Source organism: Rhinatrema bivittatum, chromosome 1, assembly GCF_901001135.1.
Source record: "Rhinatrema bivittatum chromosome 1, aRhiBiv1.1, whole genome shotgun sequence".
Classification (NCBI taxonomy): domain Eukaryota; kingdom Metazoa; phylum Chordata; class Amphibia; order Gymnophiona; family Rhinatrematidae; genus Rhinatrema; species Rhinatrema bivittatum.
Genome location: NC_042615.1, coordinates 794,705,240 through 794,721,296, shown reverse-complemented (window position 1 = coordinate 794,721,296; position 16,057 = coordinate 794,705,240). Strand labels below are relative to the sequence as shown.

Sequence of the window (16,057 nt, the reverse complement as noted above, 5' to 3'; positions counted from 1 at the left end):
TGACATCCAGCTCAATTGGGGGAAGCAACCGCTGCAACAAGCAGGCCACCCCCTTGACCCATACTCTTACCCACCCTTGTTTTTATTTATTTTTTTTTTTTTTTGGAAATAGCAGCCCTCCATCCTTCCGTTCCGTGAAGGTGGAACACCAACTACTGGCCACTGGCATCCCGCTCCGTGAATGCCTCTGTGGCTACTGCCGCTATGTGCAGTGTTTGACCTTGTGACCTTGTGAGACTGGAAAATTGACCTTGTGAGACTGGAAAATTGGGATCGAAATGGCAGATGAAATTTAATATGGATAAGTGCAAGGAGATGCATATAGGGAAAAAAAACCCATGCTATAATTACACAATGTTGGGTTCCATATTAGGTGCTACAACCCAAGAAAGAGATCTAGGCATCATAGTGGATAACACATTGAAATCGTCGGTTCAGTGTGCTGCAGCAGTCAAAAAAGCAAACAGAATGTTAGGAATTATTAGGAAGGGAATGGTGAATAATACGGAAAATGTCATAATGCCTCTGTATCGCTCCATGGTGAGACCGTACCTTGAATAATGTGTACATTTCTGGTCGCCGCATCTCAAAAAAGATATAATTGCGATGGAGAAGGTACAGAAAAGGGCGACTAAAATGATAAGGGGAATGGAACAGCTTCCCTATGAGGAAAGACTAAAGAGGTTAGGACTTTTCAGCTTGGAGAAGAGACGGCTGAGGGGGGATATGATAGAGGTGTTTAAAATCATGAGAGGTCTAGAACAGGTAGATGTGAATCAGTTATTTACTCTTTCGGATAATAGAAAGACTAGGGGGCACTCCATGAAGTTAGCATGGGGCACATTTAAAACTAATTGGAGAAAGTTCTTCTTCACCCAACGCACAATTAACCTCTGGAATTTGTTGCCAGAGGACGTGGTTAGTTCAGTTAGTATAGCTGAGTTTAAAAAAGGATTGGAGAAGTTCTTGGAGGTGAATTCCATTACCTGCTATTAATTAAGTTGAGTTAGAAAAAGCCACTGCTATTACTAGCAACAGTAACATGGAATAGACTTAGTTTTTGGGTACTTGCCAGGTTCTTATGGCCTGGATTGGCCACTATTGGAAACAGGATGCTGGGCTTGATGGACCCTTGGTCTGACCCAGTATAGCAAGTTTTTCATTCGGGGGGGACCTGAACTGAATCTGGGGCTCCCGATTGAAATGGATGTTATTCAATACATTCATTTGAAAAGAATGTATCAGGCCTAAGCCTAGGCCCAAGACAGGGGTTTAGCCTATGCCATAGGCTGAGGCCCAAAGCAGGGGCCATGACTTATGCACTAGGGCAACACCAGCACCTTGGCCTAACCCTAGGCCCATAGCCAGGGACTTGCCTAGGGCATAAGCAGAGGCCCAAAGTAGGGGCCATGGCCTAGGACTGAGCACATTGCCGGGGTTTCATTCTAGACCAATCCCAAAGCCATGCATCAATCAAGACCTGAAAAAGATCCTACCTGATCTATTGGGTATCCAATGGCATGGCTTGGCCTCAGCCCAGACCCAGGACTGACGCAGTGACCAGACCTGGAGGCCAGGTCTGATACCTAGGCCTTGGCCTAGGCCAATGCCTGGACCCAAGCTAATCACTGTAACCCAGCCCGGAGGCCAGATCCTCATGCCAGGGCCTAGACCCTGACCCAGGCCCGACACCAGGTCCTGGCCTGGAGGCTGAATCCCGATGCATGGGCCTCACAGCTGCTCCTGTATTATACTCTTCTCCTCTGATGTCATCCATTTGAGTTGTGCTGGAGTTAATTAACTCTGGTGCATTCACCCCAATGGGTGGCGCTATTTTCATGTACAACAATGATGTACAATGCTGTACATCAAAATGGTGTCATCTGCTGGGCTGAATGTGCCAGAGTTAATTAATTACCTCCAGCACAGCCCCAGAAAATAGCATCAGAAGAGAAGAAGATGACATAGGATCAGCAGTGAGACCTGGGCTCCAGGCCAAGGCTTCTGGACCGAGCCTGCTGTCCAGGTGTTGGGCCTGGGTCCGGGATAAGACCCTGGTATCAGAACATGGCCTCCAAGTCTGGTCATGGCAATGGGCCTGGGTCTGGGCTTCAGTCTAGGCTGAGGTCCAGGCATCAAGACCCAGCCTCAGATTTAGATTGTGGAGTTGGGCCTGCTTCCAGGCCAAGGCTCGGGCATCAGGACCCTATTTCTAGGCTGGGATGTGGCATTAAAGCTGGGTCTGGGCTCCAGCCTAGGCCCAGGGCCAGGAATCGGGTCCTGGCCTCCATGTCGGGTTGCAGCATTGTGCGGGTCGTGGCGTTGAGCCTGGGTTTGGGGTCTGGCCTAGTCTGAGGCCTTGACATCAGGACCTGGCCTCCAGGTCGGTTTGTGGTGGCCAGGCTTGCATCGGGCCCTGGCCTAGGCTGAAGCCCTAAAATCAGGACCTGGCTTCCGGGTTGGGCCATGGTGTCAGGCCTGGGTTTGAGCCTAGACTGCGGCATCGGGACCTGGCCTCTGGCCAGGTTGCAACCTCAGGCCAGAGTCCAGATACCAGCCTAGGCCAAGGCCCAGGCACAGGGATACAGCCTCAGGTTCAGGTTGTGGCATCGGTCCTGGATCCAGGTCAAGGTCCCAGGGTCGGGACCAACCCTCCAGGCTGGTTTGCAGCTTTGGGCCTGGGTCCAGGCTCTGGCCTAAGCTGAGGCTTAGGCGTGTCTGATCTGGCAGAGAAGTTAGCCTTGAGTAGGCCAAGATTGTAGCAACATGTGGTTACCTTGTCCTACACAAGGCTGATGCTTTAGCCTACACTTATGCTTCACCTGCCTATCCCCACTGGACTGGGTAAGTAGGAGCCTGCAGGTGATCCTAGTCCCAGCATGTTTTCAGGTGGGAGGCCTCATTTTCATTTTTTTTGCTTTTTTGGTTGGTTTTTTTAAATTGTTTTATTTGTTTTTTTCTCACAAATGAAACAAATCAAACAATCCACAAACTGAAATTTGTGGGGAAAAAAAACTCCCCAAAAAAAAACCCGAAAATGAAAATTATTTTTTTTTTTCCCTGCACATCCCTAATGACTGCTTTGTGTTCTTCCTTCCTGAGTAAATTAACCCATTCATTAATTTCAGGAGTGTTTTAGCTTTCTCTCCTGGAACCCAGTAGGTCTAGCTACTGATCCATATAGAAGTATCACTGCTTGAATCTCATGTTAAGCTAGCTTCCTAATTTTTTACTACTTTTTCTCTCTCAGCAATTTGTTACTTTTGGAGATTAATGGTTATGATATGTTTAGTGCCTAGTTTCTTATTTTCCTTATAGTGATATTGTTATTGTATAATCATTTTTTTTCTTTAAGTGAGGTGTGATCCTTTCTTTTTTTATTATCGCTTGCTAATGCATTCTCTAGGGGATGAGTTGGCAAACAACAATATTTTCTTAGATCTCCAGGTGGAGGAGGAGAAGGTGAAGCCGTTAGGTTTAAAAGTATATTTTACATGCTGAAAAAATGGTCATGCCCAATTACACGGAATCCATTGAGTTTGCATTGGAAAGATCCCTTTTTTTAGACATTGTTAGTGATGGGAAACTTCATTTGTTCAAGGAGATACTTGCACAGTATATTATATATTGGCGAGGTCAGGGTATCAGACTTTTGTGGCTTTTTTTTTAACTTAAGATCATAACAATTTTTTTCCTTTTGAATATTTTGTGGAAAGGTTGTGATTAAATCAGCAAGAACACATGTTTTATTGCAAATCTGAAGTTTTATTCATGCTATGTTCACACTCAATTTAGGGCAGTATGCCTCAGGAGGTTTTCAAAGACTAATTCATCTTTTTAGAGTAGACAAATATTCATTATCTGCTCTCTATAAATACCTGCATTCTATCATGTCATACTCAGTCTTGAAATCTTTGACAGTCTCATGGAGTAATGAATTGCCTGAAGAAATTACTGAGGAGGACATGTTGGAAAGGAACTTAATGATATACCAACGTATGGACTAGGTTTTATTAAGAGAGCTCCAAGTAAGAATTATGTATAGGATAATATTTTCTCCCTAGGGCAGGATTAACATATTCTGTACAATGTCATAAATGTCAGGAAACCAATGCATTCTTATTACAATGTTTTTGGGATTGTGGGGGAATTTAGAAGTTTTTGAAAACTATATGGGTCATGTTGCTCCTGTGCTATACATTGATGTTCCTTCCTATAATACCCACCTCTATGTTTTAGGCATCCCTAGAGAAATACAAGGTCTGGGGAAAAGCAAGCTCTTATTTGTTCTTAATTGTTGTTTGATAGCCTAACATTGCATTTTATCTACATGGCTAGATCTGGTAGCACTGGATAGTGTTTTTTGAAAAGCAGAGCTACTGGAATTATTATATTTGGAATACAAAACCTATTGTTCTAGTCCTATGGGGTTACGTAAAAGTTTTGTGCAAATATGGGATTCTAATATCCATACTTTACCAATAGATATATAAACTAGATTTAAAATTTTCATAAACAGCCTGTGGTTAATACTTCAAAAGTATAAATTTGTATGCTATATATTTATCTTGGCTTACATAAATTATGTGGCGTGAAGTTTTCGGGCCAGTGAGAGATGACTGTATTGTATGGAATGAGAGGGGACTTTTGGATTTACAGTGTAATTAGTGTTTATTGGGTATTATTGTTAATTGAAAAATTCAATAAACATATTTTTTGAAAAAATGACAGTCAGTCACACAGTTTATAAAATATGTTGTATTCCATCACCAAAAGTATGTGCATATGTTTCAGTACATGTACTTTTTTATGGAAGTTCCATATAGTTTGTACACCTATTTTATAAAAGTAAGTAAGAATATTTTATGTGCAAAATAATTATACCATATGTGCATACTAACCCTCAGTCTATGCACAAACACATTTTCTAAAGTGTTTGTGCATATCTCACTTATGAAAATGCTTGTGTGCACACTTCCAAATACCAGTTTGCCAAAACCTCCATCAGTTGACCCAGACCTCCACCACTTCACCAACATCCTCCACTAGAGATGTGAATCGGAACCGGAATCGGTTCTGATTCCGGTTCACCTCGTGTGTTTTTTTTCGTCCGGCCCGATCGCGGTTTTGTTTATTGGCTGCGCTCGAGCCGATAAAAAAAAACCCCCACCCTGACCCTTTAAAACTAATCCCTTAGCTTCCCCCACCCTCCCGACCCCCCCCCCAAAAAAAACTTTTTACAGGTACCTGGTGGTCCAGTAGGGATCCCAGGAGTGATCTCCCGCTCCCGGGCCATCGGCTGCCACTAATAAAAATGGCGCCTTTGGCCTCTGCCCTTACCATGTGACAGGGTATCCGTGCCATTGGCCGGCCCCTGTCACATGGTAGGAGCACTGGACGGCCCGCGCCATTTTTAAAGATGGTGTCGGCCATCCAGTGCTCCCTCCATGTAACAGGGGCTGGCCAATGGCACGAATACCCTATCACATGGTAAGGGCAAAGGGCCATCAGTGCCATTTTGATTAGTGGCAGCTGATGGCCCGGGAGCAGGAGATCGCTCCCGGGACCCCCACTGGACCACCAGGTACCTGTAAAATGTTTTTTTGGGGGTCGGAAGGGTGGGGGAAGCTAAGGGATTAGTTTTAAAGGGTCAGGGTCGGTTTAGGGGTTATTTTCGTGTGCCTTTTTTCCCGCCCTCCCCCAAAATGATAAGAGAACCCCCACGAACAATTTCGTGGGGTTTTCCTATCATTTTGGGGGAGCCCCCGATTTCTGACAATTTTGAAAATATCGTACGATATTTTCAGTCGTCCGAAGCCCGATTCACATCCCTATCCTCCACCAGTTCACTCCATCCTCCACCACTTTCCCTAGATCCCCCACCCTAAAACTGCAGAAAAAAAGCAGCCAGAATTAATTTCCATGACGTGACTAGCGGATGTAATAGCATGAGCACATTTTTTATGATGTTTGCACATATTCCACTTATAACATATTCATGAGTGTGCCTGTACTTTCTGACTTACCCTTGAATGCCCTCACAACATCCTGTTGCATTTCACAGTCTTCGGGCTGCTTCCGCTGACTGATGCACTAACCTCGGCCCTGGCCAGCCCCACTGGTTTCCGATGCTGCCGGGATCCTTCCTGTCCTCCTCGCAGCAGGTTGCAGTGTTCCAATGAAGAGAGATGCCAGTGCTCATCACAGCAAGACGCTGCCGACTCCAAGCCACGCGCCCGACATCATCCCATTTAAAAGGCCCGCAGTAGGAAATCCCTCACAGTGCCCGCTGATGACATCACATACTCAAGCCTTTGCTGTGTCTCACTGCCTCAGCAACAGGTCCGACTGCTTTGTAAGTAGTGTGTGTTGCTTCCCAGTGTTCCTGTCTTCTTTCTAGCTTTGTCATCAGATTTCATTCCAGTGATCACCATATCTTTTTTGAGATATGGTGATCACCATGGAGCGATACAGAGGCATTATGACATTTTCAGTTTTATTCACCATTCCCTTCCTAATAATTCCTAACATTCTGTTTCCTTTTTTGGCTGCCGCAGCACACTGAGGCAATGATTGCAATGTATTATCCACTATGATGCCTAGATCTTTTTCCTGGGTGGTAGCGCCTAATATGGAAACTAACATCATGTAACTACAGAATGGGTTAGTTTTCCCTATATGTATCCCCTTGCACTTGTCCACATAAAATTTCATCTGCCATCTGGATGCCCAGGCTTTCAGTCTCTCATTGTCCTCCCTGCAATTTATCACAATCCACTTGTGATTTAACTACTTTGAATAATTTTGTATCTTCTGCAAATTTGATTATCTCATTCATCATGTTCCTTTCTAGATCATTTATAAATATATTGAAAAGCACTGGTCCAAATACAGATCCCTGAGGCACTCCATTGTTTACCCTTTTCCACTGAGAAAATTGACCATTCTATCGTATTCTCTGTTTCTTGTCTTTTAACCAGTTTGTAATCCCAAGAGGACATTACCTCCTATTCCATGACTTTTTATTTGTTAGTTTTCTAAGAAGCTTCTCTTGAGGGACTTTGCCAAATGCCTTCTGAAAATCCAAATACACTACATCTATCAGTTCACTTTTATCCACATGTTGATTAACCCCTTCAAAAAAATGAAGCAGCTTTGTGTGGCAAGACTTCCCTTGGGTAAATCCATGCTGATTGTGTTCCATTAAACCATGTCTTTCTATATGCTCTCTGATTTTGAACTTTAGAATAGTTTCCATCAAGTTGCCTGTCTGTTTCTGTCCTCACTGCCCATTCTGTCTATCCATCCCTCTTCTCCTTGGACCTGGATCTCGGATACGACTGACCATTTCTTGGACCTCAGTCATGTCTGACCACTGCCTGCCTCTAACCATTGTCTGGACCTCGTATATGACTCACTGTTGCCTGCCTCTGACCATTACCTGGACACTGGACATGTCTGAATACCCACCTGCCTATGACCTAACTTATCACTGAACTTCACCCCTGCCATCAGCAGACACGCCACCTAAGTCCTGCTGGCCCTGGCACCTAAAGGCTCTTCCCATGGAGAATGAGGGCTGGTAAAGGTGAAAGTTCTGATGGGTCTCTGCCTCACCTGGGTCCACCTGCCAAAGTTGGGAATCTGCAGGGCTTCCCTCTGCAGGTAGAGTGAATCCTGCCTCAGCTCAAGTCCACAGATACAACACATCCTTGAAATGCCTTCTTTGTCCACGCATACCTTTCCAAGCATACTACCAGCCTTCTTAAAATCTACTTGGCCCACACAAAGACTATTTAATCACATGTCTGCCAATTTTATATGCAGAAACAGATGTGAGTCTTTGAAAATTCACCCCTAAATATCCCTTGAATCAAGCTAAATCCGTATTAGGAGATACATTTTAAGACCCGTGCATGGGCGCACTTGTGCACTCATTTTACAGCTTGTGCACACGGACATGCCGATTTTAAAACATATGCACATATATGAAGGTATACGTGTGTTTTAAAATTGGTTATTCATGCGTACATGTCTGCATGTTTCATATTGACATGCGCATTATTGTCTGCACAAATTCTGCCTTGCTCACGAAAGTAGGGGGAGATTTTACTAGATGCACGATGATGCAATTACCTCTTTTCCTTCATTCCTTGTTCACCTCAGTAAAGGAGAGAACTTTCTAACCTCCCCTAGCTAAATTGCTTCCCTTTTACCTTATTAACCCCGACCCCTAAAACCCTGCTGACTACCCTATTTTTTTTTTTTTATTGACATCCATAGCAGATTTAAAGTTAAGCAGTAGTGACCCTAGTGTGCGTTTGTGACATCTCTCTTGGTTTTGGTGTGTAATGCTTTTAAAATTGACCACTAGGTATATGAAACTTTTCTAATGAGAATCATGTATGAAAAAGCTATAGAAAAGGAAATGACCCACCACTGATTAGTATAGATGAGATGTTAAAAAGCTGGATTAGAAATAAAACAGTAACTTGGCCAAAGCTGCATTGCTCAGTACTAGAGACGTTTAAAGAAAATAATGTAAAGTTATACTTGTTGTGTAATTTTTGTAAGCATTATTCAAAAGAAAATAAAGAGGAACTAACATGATCATAATTCAAACAATTTTCTTTTCTGGCTTATGGAGGGTAATGCATGAAAATGCATTATGGCATTTTTGCATGTGACAAATGCTGTACTGCACAGTGCGAATGCAAACTTTTGGGGTGGGCAGGATTGGGGAGGAGTAAGGGGCAGAAATTTGTAAAATTAAGGGCCATATTGCATGGTTTTAATGCTGGAAATAACTACACATTTTTCCGTAGCATTAAGCTGTGCGATATGTGCGAAAAGGGCATAATGCAATTCGTGATACATTTTTGGAATTACATTTTGGCCATTTCTGGCCTGGGGTGGGAGGGAGAAGGGAGAGGGAAAGGAGTGGAGTGAAAGTGAGAGTGAGAGAGCCCTGGGGAGGACCTCACTGTGTGCACCTATTTATATCTCTATAGGAGGGCCACCTGATAGGTCGAAATGAGTTGTTAGTGGTGGAATAGGATTTAGGGGCCAGTTTCACCTTTAGAGTGAGATGTACAACCAGCACAGTTTGACCTGATAAAGATTTGGCATCATTTGGAGTGAGGAAAGTCTCAAAAAGATGAAATTTTGTACCATGTTCTCTGACCCAAGCTTGATGGTACCATGTTATAGAGTCCATCATAAAACAAATTTCATCTTTATGAGACTTTCCTCAGTCCAAATGACGACAAAACTTCACCAAGGTGTACTGTGCTGTTCGTATGTCTCATTCTACTTGCAAAACTCGTAGCAGTGTTGGAGATCGGCTAAGAGTCCCATGAAGCACATCACAGGAGGTACCCAACCTAAGCTTTTGCACATAGCACCCACTCCACCCAGTGAAGAGGATGAGCCTATGCAATTAGGCCACAGCCATTTATCCTTGAAGGAGAGACGTTTCCGCAAATGCATGGGGTTATGCATTTACTGCGGTCAGTCTGGCCATGCTGTCCAAACTTGTCCCATCTGTCCGGGAAACATGTAGACCTAGGATCCGCGGAAGGACTCTTCCTATGTCTAAATATACCCACTCTATTAGCACTTCCTGTCTCTCTCATCTGCGGAAGTCTTGAATTTCAGACACTTGCCCTCGTGGACTCAGGGGCTGGAGGGAATTTTATTTTAAAACGCTTGGTGGAACATCTGCAAATTCCTACTACACCCATGGCCACACCGTTGCTGCTATTTTCTATACATGGAGAACCAGGAGAGGTCTTGCTTACCACACAGCCCATAGGCCTGTGTACCGGGCTCTACACTCGGAGACCATCTATTTCCTTGTACTTGAGAAAGCCATGCACCCGGTGGTGTTCAGACTACCCTGGCTTCAGGACCATATGCCACAGTTCAACTGGGCAATGCTGGACTATCACGATAGGGACCTGACTGTCATGACAGATGTCTTTCAAAGGTTTCTCCTGTGCCTTGTACGCTCACTAAACCATCATTGCCTGGCTTACCACCTCAATATGCTTCAATCCAGGATGTGTTTTTGAAACAAGCAGCAGACGTGTTACCACCTCACAGAGTGTTTTATTGTGCTATTAATCTGAAGCCCAACTCAGAGCTTCCCAAGGGAAGGGTATACCATCTCTCTGCAGCAGAGACTAAGGCTATGTCGGCCTATATACAAGAAAATCTCCAAAAGGGGTTCATTAGACCCTCAAAATCCCTGGCTGGTGTGGGATTTTTCTTCGTTGGGAAGAAAGTTGGCTCCCTTCGCCCATGTATTGTTTACAGAGGTCTCAACGAAATCACTATCAAGGATCGTTATCCCCTACCACTAATATCAGAACTATTCAACAGGCTTCAGGGGGCCAAGATCTTCTCTAAATTAGATCTCAAGGGGGCCTACAACCTGGTTCGCATCCATTCCGGAGACGAGTGGAAAACAGTCTTTATCACCCGCGATGGACAATTCGAGTATCTCGTCATGCCCTTCGGCTTGAGCAATGCACCAGCGGTGTTTCAAAATATGAAGACATCTTGTGTGACCTTCTGTATCAGTGCATAGTAGTGCACCTAGACAACATCTTGATCTTCTCTCAAGATCTGCAGACACACCAAGAGGATGTGAAGAAGGTACCGAGGAGTTTACGAGAGAATCATCCGTATGTGAAACTTGAAAAGTGTGAGTTTCACCAAGAGTCTGTATCCTTCCTGGGTTATATCGTTTCCAAGGAGTGTTTTCAGATGGACCCCCAGAAAATGAGAAGCATTCAAGATTGGCCCCAACCCACGGGCTTGAAGGCATTATGCCGCTTCCTGGGCTTCATGAACTACTACTGTTCATTTATTAAAAACGATTCCTCTTTGATGGTTCCACTCATGGCCATGACCAAGAAAGGAGCTAACCCTTCCAAGTGGTCTCCCAAGGCAGTAGTAGCATTTCAGACTCTCAAAGAAGCCTTCCAAAAGAAACCCTGTCTTCGCCACCCAGACCCGCTTCAGCCATTCATCATCAAGGTCGACACCTCCGATGTCGGCTTGGAAGCAGTCTTAAGTCAGTACAGCGACTCCAATGTTCTCCATCCTTGTTCCTTCTTCTCGAGACATTTTTCTCCAGCTGAAAAAAATTATGGAATTGGAGATAAGGAACTACTCGCTATAAAATTGGCTTTTGAAGAGTGGCACCCCTGGCTAGAAGGCCCTCAACATCAAATTCTAGTATACACCGACCTCAAGAACTTGGAGTATCTTCGACATGCGCAGCAGCTTAACTAACGACAGGCTAGATGGTCATTGTTCTTCAAAAGGTTTGATTTCTTACTCAAATATTGTCCAGGAGACAAGAATGTCCGAGCAGACGCCCATTAATGCTCTTTTTCCCCAGAGGGTGTGCCCGACGAACCTCGTCACATCATCAATCCCGAGAGGGTGGTCCTCGCAGCTACACATGCAGTTCTCCCTGGGAGGATGATAGTGGCCCGATACCTAAGGTAGAAATTGTTAAAATGGGCGCACAACTCCCGCTTGGCCGGCCATCCTGGGCAGAGCCATATACTTGCCATGCTCCAACAATACTATTGGTGGCCTACAATGAAGGAAGATGTACAAGCCTATGTGTCTTCCTGTGTGTGCCAGACAAAAGCCTCATGTTGGATGCCCCTGGGGCAGTCTACAACCTCTGCCGGTTCCATAAGAACCTTGGACGCATATTGCGACTGACTTTGTAGTAGACTTGCCACTCTCCGATGGAAACAATACAATTTGGATCACCATTGATCGCTTCTCTAAAATGGCACACTTTGTGGCTCTGCCAGGTTTACCGTCTGCTGATGTACTAGAGAAGCATTTTGTCAAGCCCATTTTTCGCCTCCATGGGATGCCCAAACACATCTTGCCCGACAGAGGTGTCCAATTTACCGCAAAATTCTGGAGAGCACTTTGTCAGAAATTTGACATTTCACTGCACTTAACCTCTGCTTACCACCCACAATCTAATGGGCAAACCGAAAGAATAAACAGAACGCTTAAACAATTCTTATGTTCTTTTGTGAACACAAGACAAAGTGACAGGGCAGAATTGCTCCCTTGGGTAGAGTTTGCTATAAATTCCCATCCTGCCACAGCTACAGGATCCACTCCTTTCCAAGTTGTTTATGGCCATCAACCACTACCTCCTCTGCCGCTATCTTTATCTGTGGCCTCGCCAGCAGCTTAGACCACTGCAGCAGAGTTACAACAGCTCTGGAAACAACCCAAGAAACTGCTCCTTAAAGTGGGCCAAAGAGCCAAGAAGACCTATGCTGCGCACCATAGGAAGGCACCCCAATTTCAACCTGGAGACAAGGTCTGATTGAGTACCAAATTTCTCCATCTCAAGCTACCCTTGGCATGCTTTGCACCTTGCTACGTTGGACCCTTTACCATCCTCCAATGACTAGGGAAGTTGATGTACAGCCTGAATCTACCTCCATCCATGAAAATACCTCCATCCATGAAAATACCTCCATCCATGAAAATACAAGCCCCTTGTTCTCTCTGGGTTTTCCAGTAAGACCCCGGAAACAGTTTACCTGGATGCTGAAGAGGATATCGAATACAAGGTTGATGACATCTTGGATGTCCGGAGGAAAGGCAAGACTTGGGAGTATCTTATCTCCTGGGAGGCATACGGACCTGAGGAGAATTCATGGGAACCACTTGTCAACATCATCGACAAGGACCTAATCCGTTGTTTTCATCAGATGCATCCTTGGAAACCCAAACCCCCTGGAAGGAGGCCTGGATGGGTCCCTTTGAAGGGGAATACTGTTGCGCCCGTTGGTCGCAGACGGCTGCGCCCTCTCTGCCTTACCACTTTTTTCTCTCTATCCTCTCCTCTGGGAAAGATGGCTGCTTCTGCTTCAGTTTGACGATTGCTCCAGCGTCCCCGGCCCGGCATGGCAATTGCATTTGCCATGTTCCGTGAGGCCTCCTAGGGCGCTCGCACACGCATTGCCCTTCCTTATGAATACGTCATGGCGGGAACCTCGGGGATGTCCCCACCGCATGATGTCAATATCTCTGGGTACTTAGCCTACGATCTCCAACACTGCTACGAGTTAGCAAGGATTCTGGTCCAGCTATTTTCGACCACTTCTGAGATGCCTGCTTAGACCTCCTTCTCCTACAACCCTCCGGGGTTCGCTGATTCCTTGACGCTCTGGGTTCCCGCTCCTCGGGGGCTCTGCCGCTCCTATTTGCCCTTTGGGTTATCTCGCTTACTACTGACTCAGGACACCCGCTCCTTAGGGGTCTTGCCTTCTTCTATTCTCTCCAGGTACCCTGCCTAGAAGGACACCTAGGTACTCGCTCCTTGAGGGCCTTGCTCGTTTCTGCATCTTCCTGGGTTGCCTGCATCTCACGGCCCATGGCATCAGCATTTGGCCAGCCTCACTACCTTACAGCTGCAGAAGCTATTACCTTGACAGCATTCAAACAGCGTCGTGAGTACCTCATTCTTCAGTCTCTCTACCTTATCTCACTATTGCCAGATTCTCGCGTACTCCATCCTGCGGACCACTACCGGATCTGTCTTTATTGCCTACGTTCTCTGGGACTGGGTTCTTGGCCTACCCCACTCCGCGGACCACTATCAGACCCTCCGCTTCCCAGCCTTGGGTGAGATCAACTCGGCACTTGTGTCACCAGAGTCTGGACTGAACATTATCAACAGAGACTACTCTGAGGTGAAGAGAGCTGCCTGCTCCTCGGGCAGTGCTACATTGCTGTACAATAAAGCTTCCTTCCCTTGTGTTTGCTTACTGTAGAGTTTAGCCTATTGTTGTGGTTCCCCATGGGGCCTCTCCTCGTGGGAGGAGTCATTGCCATGACAACCAGGGGTCCACAACCATGCCACAAACACAATATTCTCATTTATATATTTGAGATGTTGGGACTGGAAGGCGAGAACCCCTTTCCCTCCTGGCTTGCAAAGCTATTCAAGCAGGTGTTATTTTCTGTCAGAGTTTTCAGTCTCAGTTGCACCTGCTGGTTATAGCCATCCACAAACTGCTAATCCTCTGCTTCAATTCCCTCTTGCTCAGGGAAACCCTCTAACTTTTCCTCAGGAATATTTACTATAGGGATGACCCTGGGCAGGGGTGCCAATATCTTGAATCAGATGCTTATGATGAATACAACATTTTTCCTGCATTTCACAGAGAAACTGTCCATCCTTCACACTTCTATGAAATTACCCCACTATTTTCCTGCATATCTCTAATGTAGATGCATGGCAGGGAGCTTCTGGTCTGCTACCTGGCTGGTGGAAAGGAGCATGGGATTGACTTGGGGTAATATATTCCCCTTTTAAACCCTTTTCCTAAGGATTTTGCTTTAAGTTACATAGGGTTCCTCCTCTTGATGCCAATGCTGAAAGAAAAGATGATAAAACATTTGTTTAAAGTTCAAAAAGTGGATGTTTCAGTCACAGCAGTGACGAGTAAAGCCATGAATCTGGTAGGTGGGTGCACAGCCCTCAAAGACACAAAGGACTAGAAGATAGAATCTCTCCTAAATAAGTCCTTGAGTTAGTCAGGTTTTCTCTGCAGGTAGTAGATTGTGGGGATATGTAGCCAGAACAATGGTGAAATGGCTACAGTAATGGTGGACCCAAAAAACAAATCGGAAGCCGATCCAGTTGGCTGTGATACAGTAAAGACAATGAGAATCGGACGATCAGAAGAAGCCCTTTATTTCAATGCCCGACTCTGGCCGAGTTTCGCTCATAGAGCTGCCTCAGGGGCAACTAAAATTAAACAAATAAATATAAAACCTTAAAACAACACAATTAAATAATTCAAAACAATAAGGACATAAAATACATGTATAGATGTACGTACTTAAATCATAAAATAAAATACATGTATAGGTGTTCAGATAAAAATTAAAATAACACAATTAAATAATTAAAAATAAAATACATGTATTAATGTGTGAATACAAACAAAAAGTGCTTGATACATGTATAGCTATATAAACTCATGGAATCCAAACAAATTAAAATTGCATTTGGACATCAACATGGTGCAGACAGAAAACAAAGAATGAATGATTCAATAGAACTGGAGAGGCAGACTTTCTATGAATGTAATTCTTAATCAGAGGATATAGTGGAGTCAATGTAATCATAGTTAGTGCTTACTTCAATTAGCAGGACTTAAAATATGCCTGCAGGGCTGCTGTCACACTGTCACAATGTCACAATATCATTAGTGTCTAAATAGAAACAACAACATATAGATTTTAAACAAACCATTCATCTGTTATATAATTCTAGCAATGTTTAAAAATAAGTAAAATAATAAATGAAGTTCTTACTATTAATTTAAAAAAAATATTAAAAAAAAAATATATATATATATTCAAAACTATTGAGAATTGCACAGCCAGTAGTCTATAGCACATTAACCATAAGTTATCATCATAATATTAATTGTATAAAAATATATGACTAGGACAAACCTTTTGCCAATTTACTTTTAAAAAAAATATATAAAAAGGTCATTCCAAATTGAAGGACAGTTTGTGCTGTTGCTTCTCAATAAAACAAAGCCATAGTATCTGCATCAAACGTAGGAATCACAGCCAAATACTTAACTGATTGCGCTTCAGAGAGATCACGTACCTGCAAAACACTCTGACATTCCTTCTGCTAGTGTCAAACAGAGACGCCGTCAAGCCCAGTACTTATAGTGATTCTCGCGAGATTTGCAAGGAATTCGCGCCAAAAAGAATTTCTTTCAGCTGTCAGCTGATATACTCTGGCAGTTCTCTCCGAGTGTTATCAAAGCAATGCTGATATACTCTGGCGGTTCTCTCTTAATGTTATCAAAGCAATTGACTCACCTCAATCAGAGAAGCAAACACTACTAAAACCACAACCTTTGTTTGCATATACCTCATTTAGCACAACTTCCTTAGAACTTCTCATTCATGCTATTGTCGGTGATTTAAAGTGTGACTGGAAAACTGGAAAGACAAGATTTCAAGC

At 44.1% G+C, this 16,057-nt stretch overlaps 1 long non-coding RNA gene across 1 annotated transcript in view; it reads right to left on the bottom strand.

Moving 5' to 3' along the window:
- LOC115078223 overlaps positions 1-15,743 on the bottom strand; it is a 57,450-nt gene extending 41,707 nt beyond the window's left edge. The window contains exon 1 of the long non-coding RNA XR_003853090.1: positions 15,692-15,743. This is a non-coding gene — a long non-coding RNA (uncharacterized LOC115078223). The remainder of the gene's footprint in view (positions 1-15,691) is intronic.
- Between the last annotated feature and the right edge of the window lie 314 nt (positions 15,744-16,057).